Source organism: Scyliorhinus torazame, chromosome 2, assembly GCF_047496885.1.
Source record: "Scyliorhinus torazame isolate Kashiwa2021f chromosome 2, sScyTor2.1, whole genome shotgun sequence".
Taxonomy (NCBI): Eukaryota; Metazoa; Chordata; class Chondrichthyes; order Carcharhiniformes; family Scyliorhinidae; genus Scyliorhinus; species Scyliorhinus torazame.
In genome coordinates, this window is record NC_092708.1 from 240,186,632 (window position 1) to 240,205,335 (window position 18,704).

The window sequence follows — 18,704 nt, forward strand, 5'->3', positions numbered from 1 at the left end:
CTTGGAGGGCCGAAGGGCCTGTTCCTGTGCTGTACATTTCTTTGTTCTTTGTTCTTTTAAATGCTGGCCTTGCCAGTTACACGCACATTCTACGACTATTACAAAAAGGAATTGTAATGGGATTAACTGCACAATCCGATACACGTTCCCTAAAACAAAGGAAAACAACTCTAAAATATGGATCCTTAAAATACACCGTAATCTCTTTGGGCCGGAATCGTTGGAACCAAGTCACTTCTGGATTTTGGAACTTTCTGACTCAGCCAATGCCATTAAAATGCTTAATTGCAAGAGAGCAAACTGAAAAACATCACAGATGTAAACTATAGAATCTGTACAACGCAGAAAGAGGCCATTCAGCCCATCAGGTCTGTGTCAACCCTTTGAAAGAGCACCCTAGGTAGGCCCACTCTCCCACCTTACCCCATAACCCCACCTAACATGCGCATCTTTGTGCACTAAGGGGCAATTTAGCATGGCCAATCCAACTAACCTTCACATCTTTGGACTGTGGGAGGAAACCGGAGCACCCGGAGGAAACCCACGCACGAGGAGAACATACAAACTCCACACTGACCAGGTCGGAATTGAACCAGGTCCCTGGTGCTATGAGGCAGCAGTGCTAACCACTGTGCCACCATGCGATAAAATAGCGATGAAGTATTATAAATCTGTAATGAAAGTTGTTTTACTTCTTCAAACACTGCATCTTTCATGTCTCTGCTGCTAAAGTACTATATAACAATGATGCCGTGAATTGCTTGGGTCTGCTCAAGACATTTATGGACAACTGGGGCGCGATTCTCCACTCCCACGCTGGTTGGTCCGACGCATCCCGCGATTCTCCCAAGAGGCGGGAACGGCCCGGTCGAGTTTCGCGGGCCGCAGGCCAGAGAATCGCCGGAGACACCGAAAATGGCGATTCTCCGGCACCCCCGCTATTCTGAGGCCCGGTAGGGCCGAGCGGCCAGGCCAAAACGGCGGATTCCCCCCGGCGCCGTCCACACCTGGTCGCTGCAGTCGTGGGCGGTGCGTGAACACTGGGGGGGCGGCCTGTGGGGGGGCGAGGGGGGATCCTGCACCGGACTTCACCTGCAATGTGGGGTGGCCCGCGATCGGTGCCCACCGATCGGCGGGCCGTCCTCTCTGAAGGAGGACCTCCTTCCTTCCGTGGCCCCGCAAGATCCGTCCCCCATCTTCTTGCGGGGCGGATTTGGACAGGACGGCAACCACACATGCGCGGGTTGGTATCCGTTATGCGGTGCTGGCCGCGTCATCTATGCGGCGCCGCTTTTACGCAGGCGACAAGGCCTGGCGCGGGTAGATGACGCGGCCCCGATACTGGCCCATTGTCAGGGCCTGAATCGGTCGGGACCAGGGCCGTTCCGCGCCGTCGTGAACCTCGACGGCGTTCACGACGGCGCGGCCACTTCGGCGTGGAAGTGGAGAATCGCGCCCCTGGTGTTTCTGAACAAGAGATTTTCAGACTAGAGAGGGTTGCAGACTACAGATATTATGGCTAGCTCTTTCTACCCTTGTAATACGATCGTTCTGACCATTGCCAAAGGATTCACTTCCAGATTTCATTTTTGTATTTATGTAGACCTTTTAATGGAGGAAAATATCCCAAAACGGTTCACAGGAACATAACCAAACAAATAATTTGACAACAAGTCAAAGAAGGAGACATTAGGTCATATTTCGAGCAGCTCTATTTCCCTGCAGTCCACAGGAAATTAAATTCTCAAGCTTGCAATGATTACATCACAAATTTAATCTCACGAACAATGTCCTGGATCAACTGACTGATAATTCATATTGATTCAAGTCAGCTCTGCCATTTCGATTTCACTCCCATTGTCTATGAAAACTCCTTGGTGAGATTGGGTCAAAATCCTGAAACTCTCTCCCTTGCAGCACAGTGGGTGTACCTACAGCTCAGGGACTGTGGCGCAGTTCAAGAAGGCAGCTCACCCACCACATTCTCAATGGCAACAAGGGATGGGCAACTGACGCCCAATTCCTGCAAATACATTTATAAAAATTAAAAAAATTATTGCATTGTCTGCTTACAACTGATGGCAAACAAGTTAAGTGGTGTAGAAACTTGTGACGGTACAGTGCAGAAAAAAACACCAAGGTCTGGGCCAGGAATCTCCGTTTGGAGACTGTGTTCTCCGACGGAGCTGAATCACACCTAAGTTGCGCTCACGCTGGAAGCGCAAACCCGGAAGCAAGTCACAATCCTTAGCCATGCAAATGTCTGCAGACCAAGGGTGCGAAGGATAGCTTGGAGAAACCCGCTATGGGGCTGCTATTTTGAGCAAGCAGCCTGACAGCGAGGTCAGGCGGCTGGGCCCCCCTGTAGGGCAGTTCAGCACCGCCCCCCTGGGATTTTCTGGGTCACCACCCCTCATAGTACGAAGGTGACCAGATCCCCCCTCCCACACAACCAGAGATCTCCATGAGAGTGGCCCCCAATTACAGAGACCCCCACCAGAGAACCCCCAATTAGAGAGACCCCTACCAGAGATCCCCCAATTACAGAGACCCCCACCAGAGCCATTCCCCAATTACAGAGACCCCCACTAGAGACTAATCCCATGAGACACCTGCCTGGAAGCTACAGAGCAGTCCAGACAGAAGCAGTGAAAAAAGACACTGCCTTGAAACTCACTTGTGTAATACAATTGCTGGCTAGGGCAGAGGAAGCAGCACCTGTCAGTTCCTGTAAAGAGAAAAACAGTCAGCTGGGTTTAAACTCCCTTCGATCTTTATTCTCAAGGCTTTCATTCATATCTGTGAAATTCCTTTCACTCATCTGTGATTGACAGCTAAGTGCTTTAATGCTCTCACTTCCTCTTTATCTTTGCGGAAAGCACTTAACTGTCTTTGCTGTGGTCCAGGGGTTGTCAATCATGGTTAGAATTTTATAAACATTATGGTTAGTTTGATAGCTGGGTACTTCAAAGCCACTCAAGAACGATGGGAGATGAATGAAACAATGCAGACAGCTATGTGGGTGTGAAAGCTGTCAATCACAACCTAGTGAAAGCAATTTCACAGATATGAATGAAAGGCTTGCAGACCAATGATCTGAGGGGGTTTAAACCCAACTGATTGGGTTTCTCTTTCCAGGAATTGACAGGTGCTGTTTCCTCTGCCTGAACCAATAGGTGTATTGAACAGATGAGTTTTAAACCAGTGATTTTTTTTTTCACTGCCTCTGTCTGGATTGCTTTCTAACTTCCAGGCAGGGGTCTCGCTCATAGGGGGGCTTTCAGGCAGAGGTGTCTCTTATGAGGCACTTCCAGGCAGGGGTCTCTCTCATTCGGGAATGATCTCAGTAAAAGGGGTTCTCTCTAATTAGGGGGGGGGGTTCTGGTGGGGGTCCCTCTAATTGGTAGATCTTTGATGGAGGTCTCAGTAATTGGGGGGATTCTGGTGGGGGTCTCTGTAATTGGGGGATCTCTCGTGGGCAGGTTTTGCATTGTGAAGGGGAGGGTGGCCCTTTGATGGATTTTGGGGGTAACTCAAATAGTTACCCCCTCAGCCAACCATGAGGTACATCGCGTCAGGGCCACATTTGTCAAGACCTGCACCGATTCTCGCCCAAGTGATTCCTAGCTCAGAGGACCGGAGAATCACGCGGGCTTGCAGAATATGGTGCCCGACCCGTTAATAGGATGCAAGTGGATGATATTGACCCAGTTGCATCCTCCCCCTGGCGTGGGCCATGAACCTTGATCACGCCGAAGTGGGGGACTGGAGCATCAATCCCATTTTTTTGCCCGTTGCTGGATTCTCCGTGCGATTGTGAAACTTTCTACTAGCGTCGCGAAACAAAGAATCCAGTGATGTTTTAGCTCTCTAAAGCCCTCCAATTTAATTCATTTACTAGGGGTACTTTTTGGACAAAACGGCGGCAAGGGGATAAAGGATTCGGTGATGAAGTAGAAACTGTTAAATTTCAAATGTTGTTCCTTTTCAAGCTATACAGAGACATTTAACCAAAGGCAGCTTTCAACTGTTATTTTAATTAGACATGGCATGGATAACACTGTGGACTGTCAGTCACAGTTGATGCTTTGGTTATCAAGTGGTGTCAGCTGTGAATGTCGAGAAAGATACCATGAATATGATGAAATTTAGTTTTTATCTAGATTCAACATACTGGGCATGCCATTGGTATCAAGATAGCCTCGCTAGTCGAAGTGTACAGCACTTCAACTGTGTGATCACCCCTTGTTCTGATGTGTAAATAACTTCTTGTCACACATTTAAAATTTGTTTTGTCTCGCCATCAGTACCATATGAGCAGTCTTTTTCCATTCTGTACTTTTAGTGCTTGCTGGTTTGTACACACTCGGAAACCTCTGATCTTCAAATCAACTGGGTATCGTTGCAGTCAAATTGTGCGTTTATTTCATCTCCTGCTCACGGAACATTGCACTGTGCAAGCTGGTAGCGGCATTCATCAAAACAGTGACAACACTTCAAAAGTAGTCGACTGACTATGAAGCATTTTGAAATGTCCTGAGGATCTGAAAAGTGCTTTACTAATTAAATGTTGTTCTTTCTCCTTAACTCGCTCTTTCTATCCAGTGGGATGTTGTGCATTTAAAGTCCCTCCTAGTGGCTAACATGCTGACATCAAATGATATCATGTTCTTAATGGTGGGTTAATTATGTTGCTAAGATGAAGGGGTGGCATTGATTAAGGGCTTTGTTTAATAAGTATTTAGAGCACTTATTTTTTAAAATAAATTTAAACTACCTAATTCATTTTTTTTCCAATTAAGGGGCAATTTAGCGTGCCCAATCCACCAACCTGCACATTTTTGGATTGTGGGGGCGAAACCCACGCAAACACCAGGGGAATGTGCAAACTCCGCACGGACAGTGACCCAGAGCCGGGATCGAACCTGGGACCTCAGTGCAGTGAGGCAGCAATGCTAACCACTGTGCCACCGTGCTGCCCCATTTAGAGCACTTATAAAGAGAAACTGTCTGCCCTCTACCGCAGCTACATTCATGGCTGGGTGGTCTTTAGGAACGAGCAAGCAGTGTCCACCAGCACGTTTAAAGCCCCAGTGGGCACCACGGGGGCTATGGAGCATCATCACCTCTGGGGCAGGATACGCCGTTTGGTAGACTAAGTGTTGCTGTCGGGAATTGCTACAATTCGTGTTCCTGTTGGGGGCGCTATGCGGAAAGCAACTCAGGACATGCAAATTGGCGATCACTCTGCAGGCGGGAATTTAGATCAATTCCCAACCCAGTGGGCGTTCTATTCGCTGGGGTTGGAGTTAGCGCTAAAGAGCCTGGCAGCTGGAGCTGTTTTAAGGCACTCACTTAACACACACTCACTGCAGCGAGCGAGGTGGCTCACAGATCACCTCCCCCCCAGGGTCAGAAGGCCAAGGTGGACCCACAGCTCCATGCGGTGAGGAGCAGAGGGAAAATATCTTCCCCAGCATGGGCCACAGATTCAAGCCTGTCCTCCTGAACACCGCTTGGGAGGTGGTGGAAGAGGCCGTCAGCACTCCTAGCCAGCCTCACAAGGAGGCGACAGTTGGTTATCCGGAGGGGTAGGGGTCACTGGTGAGGCCTCTGCACTGAGAGGGGCAAAGAACCAAGGAGGGCTCCAAAGGCCACGGTTCAGGTGTCCGCTGGTTGGGGTGAGCTCTGTCGATCCCCTGCTTCCTCTGCAACGGGGCAGCGCATCTGAGGAGTGCCAACACTGAGTGTGCCCCCGATTGAGCTTGGCCACACCCATCCCCTTGATGAAACAGCTGGAGTATGAGGCTGTCCAGAGGGCAGGACTGGGTGGCCTCCCAGATGACTAGAGGCTCCCTGAGCATTCAAAGGACACAGGCAGCACTCAGCAGTGAACAGCCAGGGGCCTGTAAGGAGCACCTCCTGGATGCATTTAAAACACATACTACAGCAATGGCGATCTGAGCCAGGCCGCCCCGATTCCAAGGGGCACACTCCCGAGTCCATGGACCATGCAAGAAGTTGCTCCCCACTACTGCCCCGGCCCTGGCAGCCATCCCCCAGAAAGCTCAATGTTCAAGGGTTTTTCAGTTCTTTTACCTTCCCACTCCCTCTCCGCAGCCATGGCACCCAGGCCCTGCTTGTCAGTACTAGCACTAATTCACACTCAAGGGATTTTCAGCTTCATCGCAGAACGGTGGAGCACACGGTCTCCAAGCTGCTAACGACATTTAAATCCCTGCAAATGATGGTTTTGCATGAATCTGTCGGCACGGGGCACAAACATCACTACTGCTGCCAGTGAGGGACCGAAGCATGGCGTTGGAACCGGCTGAGGGGCCGATTTTTCAATTTGGAGCGATTCTCCGCCCGATCGCGCTTTGTGTTTCCAGTGTCGCGAAAAGGTGAATTCAGGCCCTGGTAATGAAATTTTGGCTAAGTGCAGCCTCGGCCGCGGTTCCCCATTCAGGCCCCTTGATCGAAGGGAGTTGTATTGAATAGCCATTTGTTTCTCGGCACTGCAAGTGCCAGGAAACACGTGGCTCAACGCGCTCGCTCAGGGACTTTGTTCCCTTTTGGGAAGATTGTGCCCCTTTGATCCTCTGAAATGCTAGCAAATGCTGCTGTGATGGTGTTAATTCTATCCTATTCAAACTGATGATTAATAGTCAACGAAAGTGGAAGTGGGTAAGGAGGGGGGTGGAACATAGGATGCCCCTTTATGCGAATGATTTGCTGCTGTATATTTCCAATCCGGTGCTTCGTTGGGGGATTATAATGGGGTTGCTTAAGAGATTTGGGGCTTTTTCAGGATACAAGCTAAATTTGGGGAATGCTGGGGGAGTTGCCATTTTGAATGACACCAACCCACTTTAGGTATTTGGGAGTGCAGGTAGCACGGAACTGGGCTCGGCTCCGCAAGCTGAATTTACAAGTTTAGTGAGCAGGGTTAAGGGGGATTTGCTGAGGTGGGATAGTCTCCCCTATCGTTGGCTGGCCAGGTACAGGCGGTCAAGGTGAACATTTTGCCACGGTTCTTATTCTTGTTCCAGTGCCTGCCAGTCTTTCTACCTAAGTCAGATGGGGGTGGAGAGGTTGATTTTGCCATTTATATGGGTTGTTAAAGTGGCAAGGATTAGGAGGACAGTGCTCCAGAGAGAGCGACAGTCAGGAGGTTTGACCCTTCCAAACTGGCTATGTTATTATTGGGTGGCCAACGCCAAGAAGTTGTGTGGTTGGAGTAGGGAGTCTGAAACATCGTGGGCGAAGTTGGAGGCTGGTTTCTGTAAGGGGTCGGGGTTGTGGGCACTGGTAACGGCGCTGTTTTGTTATGTTTCCTTTGTAACATAAGCGGCTTCCTTGTGTTGCATTTGTCAAGGAAGGTCGAGACGTGTAAATAACTTCAACTCATTTATTTACACTATGTACACTTTTATAACTTGAGTTCGACACTACTGCTAATCCTATTGTAGCTACCTAACTGACTGACCAGCTGCTGTCTTCCACGTGGTGGGTGTGATAATTAATCAACCCTGTACCTCTCCTCACTGACTGTCTCCACCGGCTGAAGGGGCTGATCATGTGTGTGGTGTCCTTTATGTATGGGTTGGTGTAATGCCCCCCTGTGGTCGTGTCACCTCCTTGTGTTTTGTGAATGTCCATTGGTCGCCTCCCATGTAACTTATCTATTGGTTGAGTGTGTGTGTGTGATGTTTCTGGTTCTCCCTCTAGTGTCTGTCTAGCTTACATGTATTTACAGTGATGCACATCACCATAGGCACCACTCCCGTTTACCCCAAGGAGGTATACAGGTAGCCTGTTGGTAGTGGCCACATTAAAACTTGGAGGCAGTTTGGCAGCACTTTCAAGTGTGGGTGCGGTCAAAGATGATGCCAATCCGAGAGAACCATGGGTTTGAACCTTGAAGGATGGACTCAAGGTTTTGGGGTTGGGAGGAATGAGGGCTGGCGGAAGTAAAGGATTTGTTTGTGACCTTGGAGGAGCTGGAGGCGTAGTATGGGGTCCCCCAGGGAGAGGAGTTCAGGTATATACAGATGCGGAGTTTGGTAAAAAAAGATCTGCTCGACCCTCCCAGTGGCACCACCTTACTCATTGGAGGGGGTGTTGTCGTTTCAGAGGGGAGGGGGGGATTGGCTCAGCGATCTGTGGGAGGATATTGGAGGAGGACAGGGCGACTCTGGAGGGGGTCAAAGCCATATGTGAGGAGGAGATGGGGATGGATCTGGAGGCCGGATTGTGGTATGAGGTGTTGCGGAGAGCGAATGCCTCGACCTTGTGTGCAAGGCTGGGGCTGGTTCAGTTGAAAGTGGTACATCGGGCTCACCTGACAAAATCGAGGAGAAGTTGGGGAAGTTTTGGGGGTCATTCTTCAGCACCATGTCGACGATCGTACATGTGGACATGGAGCCCAATCCCCTGGGGGCCAAATTTGGGGTGTCAGACTTGCCGGAGATGCAGACGCGTGCGGGGGCCGATGTTTTAGCCTTCGCCTCACTGATCTCTCACAGGCGGGTCCTATTGAATGGAGGTCAGCTTCCCCACCCTCTGCCTCATGTGGCTGTGGGATTTAATGGAGTTCCTAGGCGGGATTCTCCGCCCCGCCGCACCACATTTCTGCCCCAACCGGCCGGCGGGATTCTCCGTTACGCCGGTCAATGAGGTTTCCCATTGTGGGGCAGCCCCACGCGGTCGGGAAAACCCCGGGCGCCGGCATAATGGAGAATCCCGTCGGCCGGTTGGGGCAGAAATGTGGTGCGGCGAGGCGGAGAATCCCACCTAGGAACTCCATTAAATCCCCCTACATTTGGAAAAGGTGGAATTCGCCTTGAGGGGGCTGACTGAGGTGTTCCACAAGAGATGGGGGTCTGTTTACATTACATTTTGGAGAGCCAGTTATCGCTAAAGGGTAGGGGGGAGGAGTGGTGTTTGTGGGGTTGCTTCGGGGTTATTTCAGTTGTAAATGTTGTGCTAGGGCAGCACGGTGGCGCAGTGGTTAGCATTGCTGCCTCACAGCGCCGAGGTCCCAGGTTCGATCCCGGCTCTGGGTCACTGTCCGTGTGGAGTTTGCACATTCTCCCCGTGTTTGCGTGGGTTTCGCCCCCACAACCCAAAGATGTGCAGGGTAGGTGGATTGGCCACCCTAAATTGCCCCTTAATTGGAAAAAAAATGAATTGGGTACTCTAAGTTTATTTCTAAAAAGTAAATGTTGTGCTGTGTGATTGTTATAATGTTAAAATTTGAATTAAAATATTTTCAAAAAAAAATAGTGCATCCACGAACCATTGTAATAGTCAAATTGAATTCTGTTATAATTTCTTATGAGTTTTCCCAAAAGCTATTGTAATATCAAATTTTGAAGAATTCCAGGAATAAAACTGTACCAACTACATAATTTCCTTTGTACAATCCTTCATTCATCTTCAATCTATTTCAAACTTAATTTTATCTCTTGCATTAGAACAGTGACTACTTGGAAGTATTTAATTGGCTGTACAGCGCTTTGGCATGTTTGGGGGTGTCATATAAATGTAGTCTTCATTTTTGTTCTTAGTTTTTCTACGGCAGTGACTGTTCACCACAATAAGAGGTATCGTGGCTATTATGAACCCCCTATAGAGATATGTTGGATAGATTTTGGTCGTGTAGCTTTTTGCGACGTGATCACGTCATCCCAAATCGAGAGGCCCAAGGATCCATGGGAATGGATCTTCAGCACTTACCAGCATGCTTGGGGTGAGCTGCCAGACCTGATCAATGCCTCTACTGTTAGGTCAACCAGACAAGGAGATCAGTAGCGGACACCCTGCCATGCTGACACTGGCTCTTAGGTCCAGGTAATGGTTGGAGCGACAAGCTGTGATCAATTCAAGCCCCTCTCTGCAGAATTTACCCGACTGCCAGATGTTAAATGGATCCAAACCAGATGGTGAAGTATTACACTGGAGGCAGATCGTTTTCCTGAGATTAGGTTTATTCATGGAATGCAGCATCCTTGGCTCCCACTCACTAACGTGCCAGTATTCCAGCAGTCCCTCTTCATACTCTATCAGATAAACAAATAAAATAATCTGATTAACAATATAACAGCCCTTTAGAGGGGCACTGTAACAAAGGGCAAAACATTAAGGGAAAGTTATGTAATGAAATGGAAATGTTGTCCCTAGGGTTGACAGCACTATGCAGTCCAGCCGAACAATTACTGAAAAAAACACATTGCCTTCTTCAGTCGGTAAGTATTTAGACAGCGGCTTCTCCTGGTCAAAGAACTGAACCAAGGTCTCCTGTATGACAGGCAGGGACATTAACGAGCAGCTGCCCTCTTTTCCTCGTTATACTCTTTTATTAAAGCAAATTACAAAAAGATCAATAAATTAAGCAAGAATGAGAGAGGGGTGACAGTTCCTGGTGGGACACTGTAACTGAAATAAAACATCAAAGGAAACTTAACTAGCTAAACCAAAACATAATTCCCAGAGGTAATGATGCACCCCAGCCCCCGCGGGCCACGGAAGGCCTGAAGCATGCCTGTGCTCATCGTGTGTTCCCTCTCCAAGGTCACTCATCCATGAACGTAGCCACGGTAGAGAGGCAGACAGTCAGGTCAGACAATCCCCTCAATCGCCTGCTGCCTGGACTTGTTGATGTCTACCGTGGCAAGGCCCAGAAGCAGGTTCACAAAGAGGTCCTCCTCCTTCCCCGGCCCTCGCTGCACTTGGTGCCCTCTTTGTATGTGCTCAAGATACTCAATCAAACAATACCCTCTACCTATTTATCCTTAACATTAACAATAATATAATATTAACACCAGAGACTGTTTCTCTGGTGCCTGGTAATGCTGTCCCGTCCCCTGAAAGTCTTGTAACACCTGCCAGTCCCTGGGAGGCTCAAATAATTGAGGCTGCAGGGTAAAATCTCCCAGTCTTTATGCTCTGGGGTTGGGGTGAGGGTGCGGCAGGGGGGCAGACAGATTATCTCCCTTGCACCAACTCACAGATCACACTGGGACCCCAGGTTAAAAACATTTTGTGTCAACTTTTCTCATGTTAATATTCTGTGCCCACATTAATACCAGGTTTCCCCTATGTGATAATGGCACAATAATTGTGCAATCTTCCCACTAGGTTCCCAACAAGTGTTGGAAAAGCTTTCTGAATTTTTCTTTTCATCCACCATTCTTTCCTCAGTGACTGAAATCTCTGGAATCGTGGTTTAAGCAAAATTTTAAAATCAAAGAACAGATCTACTCCCATTGATGCAGGTAGGGCAGTGGATGTTGTCTATATGGACTTCAGTAAGGCCTTTGACAAGGTCCCTCATGGTAGACTAGTACAAAAGGTGAAGTCACACGGGATCAGGGGTGAGCTGGCAAGGTGGAAGCAGAACTGGCTAGGTCATAGAAGGCAGAGAGTAGCAATGGAAGGATGCTTTTCTAATTGGAGGGCTGTGACCAGTGGTGTTCCGCAGGGATCAGTGCTGGGACCTTTGCTGTTTGTAGTATATATAAATGATTTGGAGGAAAATGTAACTGGTCTGATTAGTAAGTTTGCAGATGACACAAAGGTTGGTGGAATTGCGGATAACGATGAGGACTGTCAGAGGATACAGCAGGATTTAGATTGTTTGGAGACTTGGGCGGAGAGATGGCAGATGGAGTTTAATCCGGACAAATGTGAGGTAATGCATTTTGGAAGGTCTAATGCAGGTAGGGAATATACAGTGAATGGTAGAACCCTCAAGAGTATTGAAAGTCAGAGAGGTCTAGGAGTACAGGTCCACAGGTCACTGAAAGGGGCAACACAGGTGGAGAAGGTAGTCAAGAAGGCATACGGCATGCTTGCCTTCATTGGCCGTGGCATTGAGTATAAGAATTGGCAAGTCATGTTGCAGCTGTATAGAACCTTAGTTAGGCCACACTTGGAGTATAGTATTCAATTCTGGTCGCCACACTATCAGAAGGATGTGGAGGCTTTAGAGAGGGCGCAGAAGAGATTTACCAGAATGTTGCCTGGTATGGAGGGCATTAGCTATGAGGAGCGGTTGAATAAACTCGATTTGTTCTCACTGGAACGACGGAGGTTGAGGGGCGACCTGATAGAGGTCTACAAAATTATGAGGGGCATAGACAGAGTGGATAGTCAGAGGCTTTTCCCCAGGGTAGAGGGGTCAATTACTAGGGGGCATAGGTTTAAGGTAAGAGGGGCAAGGTTTAGAGTAGATGTACGAGGCAGGTTTTTTACACAGAGGGTAGTGGGTGCCTGGAACTCGCTACTGGAGGAGGTGGTGGAAGCAGGGACGATAGTGACATTTAAGGGGCATCTTGACAAATACATGAATATCATGGGAATAGAGGGATACGGACCCAGGAAGTGTAGAAGATTGTAGTTTAGTCGGGCAGCATGGTCGGCACGGGCTTGGAGGGCCGAAGGGCCTGTTCCTGTGCTGTACATTTCTTTGTTCTTTGTTCTAGTTTCATAATTGCAATGTGAAATGTAGTCGTTGAATGAATAGTTACAGGGCAGGAAGAGGATATTCAGCCCATTGCATCTGTGCTGCCCCAGTAAAAGAGAGCAAAAACTGGCCGCTCATTTTAATTGCACTTTCCAGCACCTGGCCTGTAGCCTTGCAGGTTACCGCACTTCAGATGTGGATCGAGGTAGCTTTTAAATGAATTGAGCATTAATCGTTTTCTGTATTCTTTAATGCCTTGAATAGAATGTTTATTTAAAGGCTGCAGCCCCTTCTAAAGGGCTGGTGGTAAACATATTTGCCTAAAGCTGTAACTCTGTGAAATGAAATCGGGGTGCGCAGCCTTGGGAAGTGCAGCATATCTAACTTTCCAGATGCTCCAGTTCCACTCAGCCCACTATCGTCATAGATTATTTTCATTTATCGTCTAGTGCTTTCTTCAAATAATTTTGAAAGCAACAAAGGGCATTGCATTTATATTGACTGTTTTTCTAAAAAAAGAGATGTCGTACGCAAGTGTGAGAGAGCAAGAAATGATTGTTTCATTGCACAACAGTTTGCACCTTTCACTTTGTTTCGAAAGTTCAGTGACTGCGCTAAAACAAAAATGGCAGCAGTGCTACAGGTGAACATCCCCAATTTACAAAATGCGCAAAATCAGAGATGTACTATTGGAATACACTTTAAATGGGGGATACCTTTTTTTTCCTGGACAGTCTCCCGTTCTGCATCCCTCATAAACATGAACACATCTACGACTGCCGCCTGTATCTTGGCTCATGCCAAGTCTTGTTCGCCCATTAACCTTGTGCTAAGTGACCTGTAAGCTCCTGGTGCACCAAAGCCCCAATTTAAAAATTCTTATCCTTGTTTTCAAGCTCCTTGATGACCTCATCCGTATCTATTTCTGTTACCTCCTCCAGCCCCACAATCTTGTGAGAATTCTACAGTTGTCTAAATTGAACCACTGATTTTAATCGATCCATCACTGGTGACCGCGCCTTCAGCTGCCTGGGCCTCAAACACTGGAATTCCCTCCCTCAGTCTCCCAGCGACGCTTCTTAAAACTTATCCCTCTGACCAAGCTTTTGATCATCTGTCCTAATAGCTCCCTATCTGCAGCGGTGTAAAATGCTATTTGATAATATTCCTGTGAAGTAGCTTGGCATGTTTTAGCATGTTCCCGATGCAGCATAAATACAATTGTCATTGTTAACCTTTCATGTGTCGTAGGCAACTTACTGAACTTTTGTAAGGGCCACGAAGAATCCAGCACGAGTTTTAAGGATACAAAGTAATAACATTTATTTACTATAACATATATACATAACAGTGGCAGTAACTTTCCTTGCTACATACTCCTTCCTGCTGGTTCCTGAACTGGCCAGCTTTATTTATACTAGGAGTTTACTAGTGGTTTCTCCGCCCCCCTCATTGGGGAAGCTCATACTCCCACAGGATTGTGGGATAGTCATTAGTCCCCAGCCAATGGTAAGTAGGCAGGTTATAACATGAACATAAGCCATCAACTGCTGAGTGGTTCTGACGTTCAAACCTGTCACTTGAAATCCTTCTTGGTTTGACAGTTTTCTGTCAGCCAAGGACAGCAAAGAAATCTTCAGATTTTGAATGGCATAGTTTTTTAAATGTAGGGTGTTTTTACCTCCAAAATCACAAGATAGTTACAGATGAGGATAGTCTCATGTATTCAAATCTCCAGAGAAATTCTACAGCCACTTCACAGTTGCGTTCCCTTGCTCTCTTAAGAGTCCAAAGTTTTTGCCTCCACTACTCCACCTGGAAATTCATTTATGGGATGTGTGTGTTATTGCCAAGGCCAATATTTATTGCTCATTCCTAATTATCCTTGAGACAGTCGTGGTGATGGTGGAAACTTGCATTCTCAACTGCAACAGAGCAGCTTGCTCAGCCATGTCAGAGGGCAATTGAGCATCAGCCACATTTCTGTGTCTCTGAATTTACATATCAGACAGGCTAGGTAACAAGAAGATTTCCGTTCTCAAAGGATATTAGTGAGCCAGACCCGGGGCGGGGGTGGGGGGGGGGGGGGGGGGGGGGGGGGGGGGGGGTTATAACAACAACCTGGTAGCTTCACAGTCACCGGAACTGATATTAGCTTTTTATTCCGCATTTATTTAATTATTTAAATTCAACTCCCAGCCATCATGGTGGAACACACCTCTAGATCATTTGTCTAGATATCTATGTTACTGGTCCAGTAATAGGAACATTATGCTATCAAATTTACATATATCATGGCCGGGATTCTTCCCTACCCAGTGGGGCGGGGGAATCCGGCGTAATGGAGTGGCGTGAACCACTCCGGCGTCGGGCCGCCCCAAAAGGTGCGGAATTCTCCGCACCTTTAGGGGCCAAGCCCTCAAACTGTTGGGCTAGGCCCGCGCTGGAGTGATTTCCGCCCCGCCTTCTGGCGGGAAAGGCCTTTGCGTGGGCGCATCAGCGGACGCTCACGGCATCCCCCCAGATGCGCAGTGGAGGGGGTCTCTTCCGCCTCCACCATAGTGAAGACCATGGCGAAGGCGGAAGAAAAAGAGTGCCCCCACGGAACAGGCCCGCCCGCCGATCATGGGCCAGGCCACCGTGAGGACACCACCCCCCCCCCCCCCCCCCCCCGGGGCCAGATCGCCCTGCGCCCCCCCCCCCCCCCCCCCAGGACTCCGGAGCCCGCCCGCGCCGTCTGCTTCTGCCGGTCAGGTAGGTGGTTCAATCCACGCCGGCTGGCGAGGGTTGACAGCGGCGGGACTTCGGCCCATTGCGGGCCGGAGAATCGCCGGGGGGAGCCCGCTGACCGTCGCGGCGCGATTCCCACCCCCGCCGATTCTCCGACCCGGGGGGGGGGGGGGGGGGGGGAGGGTGGATGCCGGAGAATCGCGCCCCATGTGTCAGTCAAGAACAAGTATTGCAGGGATTGATTATGTACTCGGTTATATAATGATGGATTTGAAGAGTATTTCAGGCACACATTGAGTGGATTATTGCAGCTCACAAGAGTGTTTGCTTCTGAAAAGACATACTTTTTTTTGGTATAGAAATTGTTTTTATAGAACTTTTGGAAACAAGGGGCGAAATTCTCCGGTATCGGCGCGATGTCCGCCGACTGGCGCCCAAAACGGCACAAATCAGTCGGGCATCGCGCCGCCCCAAAGGTGTGGAATGCTCCGCATCTTGGGGGGCCGAGCCCCAACCGTAAGGGGCTAGGCCCGCGCCGGACGAATTTTCGCCCCGCCAGCTGGCGGAAAAGGCCTTCCCCGGGGGGGGGGGGGGTTAGCTTAGCTTAGAGTAGGGGGTTAATAAAGGTGGGACCTGGAAGGGAGGGAGACGGCTTTTGCACTATGTTTATAGATTCATGTACATTGTTTATTTTGTTGTTGTTGTAATACCAAAAATACCTCCATAAAATGTTTATTTTTTAAAAAAAGATCGAAACATGACCACGTTGTTAAAGTGTTTGCTGTCATAAACAGTATCCTGGGATTGCCGATTCCCATGGGACCAAAACTATTTTGAGCCACGGTCGAACTGCGCTTTGATTCCCATTGTACTTCTCACTGTGGTCGGGAACCATTGCAACTCCACAGGAATGGACATAATCTAGGAAAATATATTTTTTGTTAGTGTCCGGCTTTGCAGGCTGCTGTTATCTCCATGCATTAACACCACGAGCTGGATTCTTCAACCGCACCTGCCGCAAGATTGCCATGGATGGGACAGGAACCATGCAAAGATCCGTTGACCTCGAATGGATGTTTCCGGGTGGGCGTGGCTGAAGAATCCCGCCCCATATGTCTTCATACCAGTAAAACAATGTAGGGCCCCCTTCAATTTTTAGGAGCCCATTACCCAGGCCAGTTGACTTCAGCACAGATGAGATGATTCCCTTCGTTTTACCATAAATTGAAAAACAGAGTGCCGATTCAGGGACCCAGTTGCGCCTGGCATGGATTCAGGCGCAACGCATGAATCGCGCGAAGGTCCCACATCGGGCTCAGCGCCGATTGCGAGTCACCCGACCATCTCCACCTGGCACGATTTGGATCGCGCCCTCACTGGGCGAGATCCAGATCTACATATTTAAATGAGCCGAATGGTTTTCAGATTCCGCATATAAGCTTGCATTACAATAGCCTAAGCCTCGACTAGCTTTAGTGTAAAGCAAATAATATGGCTAAAAAAATAAGATGTAGCCGAGGGTGTGAAGAGGTTCTCCTACTCACACGTGCATAAAGTGATCTCCCGGATCGATTTCTTCATTTTGAGCAGGGTCCTGCTGGCTGGGGTGGTGGACACGGGGTACTCGGCGATCACAATCTCAGACCATGCTCCGCACTGGGTTGACCTGCAGGTTAGTAAAGACAGTAACCAGCGCCCGCACTGGAGGTTAGATGTGGGACTTTTGGCTGACGAAGGGGTGTGCGAGCGGCTGAGGAAATGTATTCAGAGCTACCTGCAGGTCAACGGCCTGGGGGACATTTCAGCAGCGATGGTCTGGGAAGCACTGAAGGCGGTGGTCAGAGGGGAGCTGATCTCGATACGGGCCCATAGGGAGAAGGTGGACAGGGCAGAGACGGACCAACTGGTATAGGAGATACTACAGATCAATTGGAGGTATGCGGAGACCCCAGAGGCAGGGCTTTTAAGGGAACGGCAGAAGCTACAGGCAGAGTTCGGTTTGTTAACCACAGGGAGGGCGGTGGAGCAGCTGAGAAAGACGAGGGGGGCGATCTATGAGTATGGAGAGAAGGCCAGCAGAAAGCTTGCTCAGCAGCTTGGAAAGAGGGAGGCAGCCACGGAGATAGTGAAAGGAAATGACGGAGATGGGAACCTGGTTGGAAATTCAGCAGGGGTGAATAAGGCGTTCAGGGATTTTTACAGTAGTCTGTATGGGTCGGAACCCCCAACGGGGCCGGAGGGGATGAGGCACTTCTTAGGGGGGCTGAATTTCCCAAAGGTGAATGGGGAGCTGGGAGAAGGGCTGGGGGCCCTGATCGGGTTGGAAGAGATAGTGGAGGGTCTGAAGGCCATGCAGGCGGGTAAAGCCGGATGGTTACCCAGTGGAGTTTTATAAAAGGTTTCTGGGATATTGGGACCGGTGTTGATGAGTATGTTCAATGAGGCAAGGGAAAGCGGGGAGCTTCCCCCGACGATGTCACAGGCCACGATTTCGCTGATTCTGAAGCAGGACAAGAACCCGGATCTGTGTGGGTCCTGCAGGCCGATATCCTTGTTGAATGTGGACACCAAACTGCTGGCCAAAATCTTGTCCTCCAGGATTGAGGATAGTGTTCCGGATGTAATTGGGGAGGACCAGACGGGGTTTGTTAAGGGTAGGCAGTTGGTGGCCAATGTAAGAAGGTTGTTAAATGTGATCATGATGCCCCCGGAAGGTAGGGAGGTGGAGGTAGTGATCGCAATGGATGCAGAAAAGGCTTTTGATTGGCTAGAATGAGATTATCTGTGGGAGGTACTGGGACGGTTCGGATTTGGGCGGGGCTTTATTGACTGGGTCAGGTTGCTGCATCAGGCTCCTGTGGCAAGTGTACGGACGAATAGGACAACACTGGACTATTTTAGCTGCACCGGGGGACGAGACAGGGATGCCCCCTCTCCCCACTGTTGTTCGCGCTCGCTATAGAATCTTTGGCAATTGCTCTGAGAACGTCAAGGGGCTGCTCCGGGGGGTGCACATAGTCTCGCTCTAAGCAACCGACCTGCTTCTGTATGTATCGATCTATTAGAGGGGATGGAAGGAGTCATAAGGATTCTAGGGGAATTTGGCCGGTTTTCGGGGTGTAAGCTAAATATGGGGAAAAGTGGGATGTTTACGGTCCAGGCGAGGGGACAGGAGAGGCGATTGGGGGAGCTGCCGTTTAGATTAGTAAGGGGAAGCTTTAGGTATCTAGACATTCAAGTGGCGCGGGAATGGGGCCAGCTGCATAAATTAAGTCTGGCCCTACTGGTAGACCAAATGAAGGACGATTTTCGGAGATGGGACCCGCTCCTGTTGTCATTAGCTGGGAGGGTGCAGACGGTGAAGATGACGGTCCTCCCGAGATTCCTGTTCGTGTTTCAATGTCTCCTGATCTTTATTCCGCGGTCCTTTTTTAAACGGGTCAACAAAGTGATCTCTGGCTTTGTTTGGGTGGGCAAGACCCCGCGGGTAAGTAAGGTAATGCTT

The 18,704-nt window shown here is 49.2% G+C and overlaps 1 protein-coding gene and 1 long non-coding RNA gene across 2 annotated transcripts in view; one reads left to right on the forward strand and one right to left on the reverse strand.

Moving 5' to 3' along the window:
* Window positions 1–18,704, forward strand: part of rab15 (RAB15, member RAS oncogene family) — a 239,169-nt gene that overhangs the window by 204,106 nt on the left and 16,359 nt on the right. The gene's annotated exons all lie outside the window — the stretch shown is intronic.
* LOC140407862 (uncharacterized) lies at window positions 1,555–16,892 on the reverse strand. The gene is made up of 3 exons (XR_011939849.1): window positions 16,744–16,892; window positions 9,742–10,064; window positions 1,555–2,023 (listed from the first exon to the last, which is right to left on the reverse strand). It is a non-coding gene; the product is annotated as an uncharacterized lncRNA (long non-coding RNA).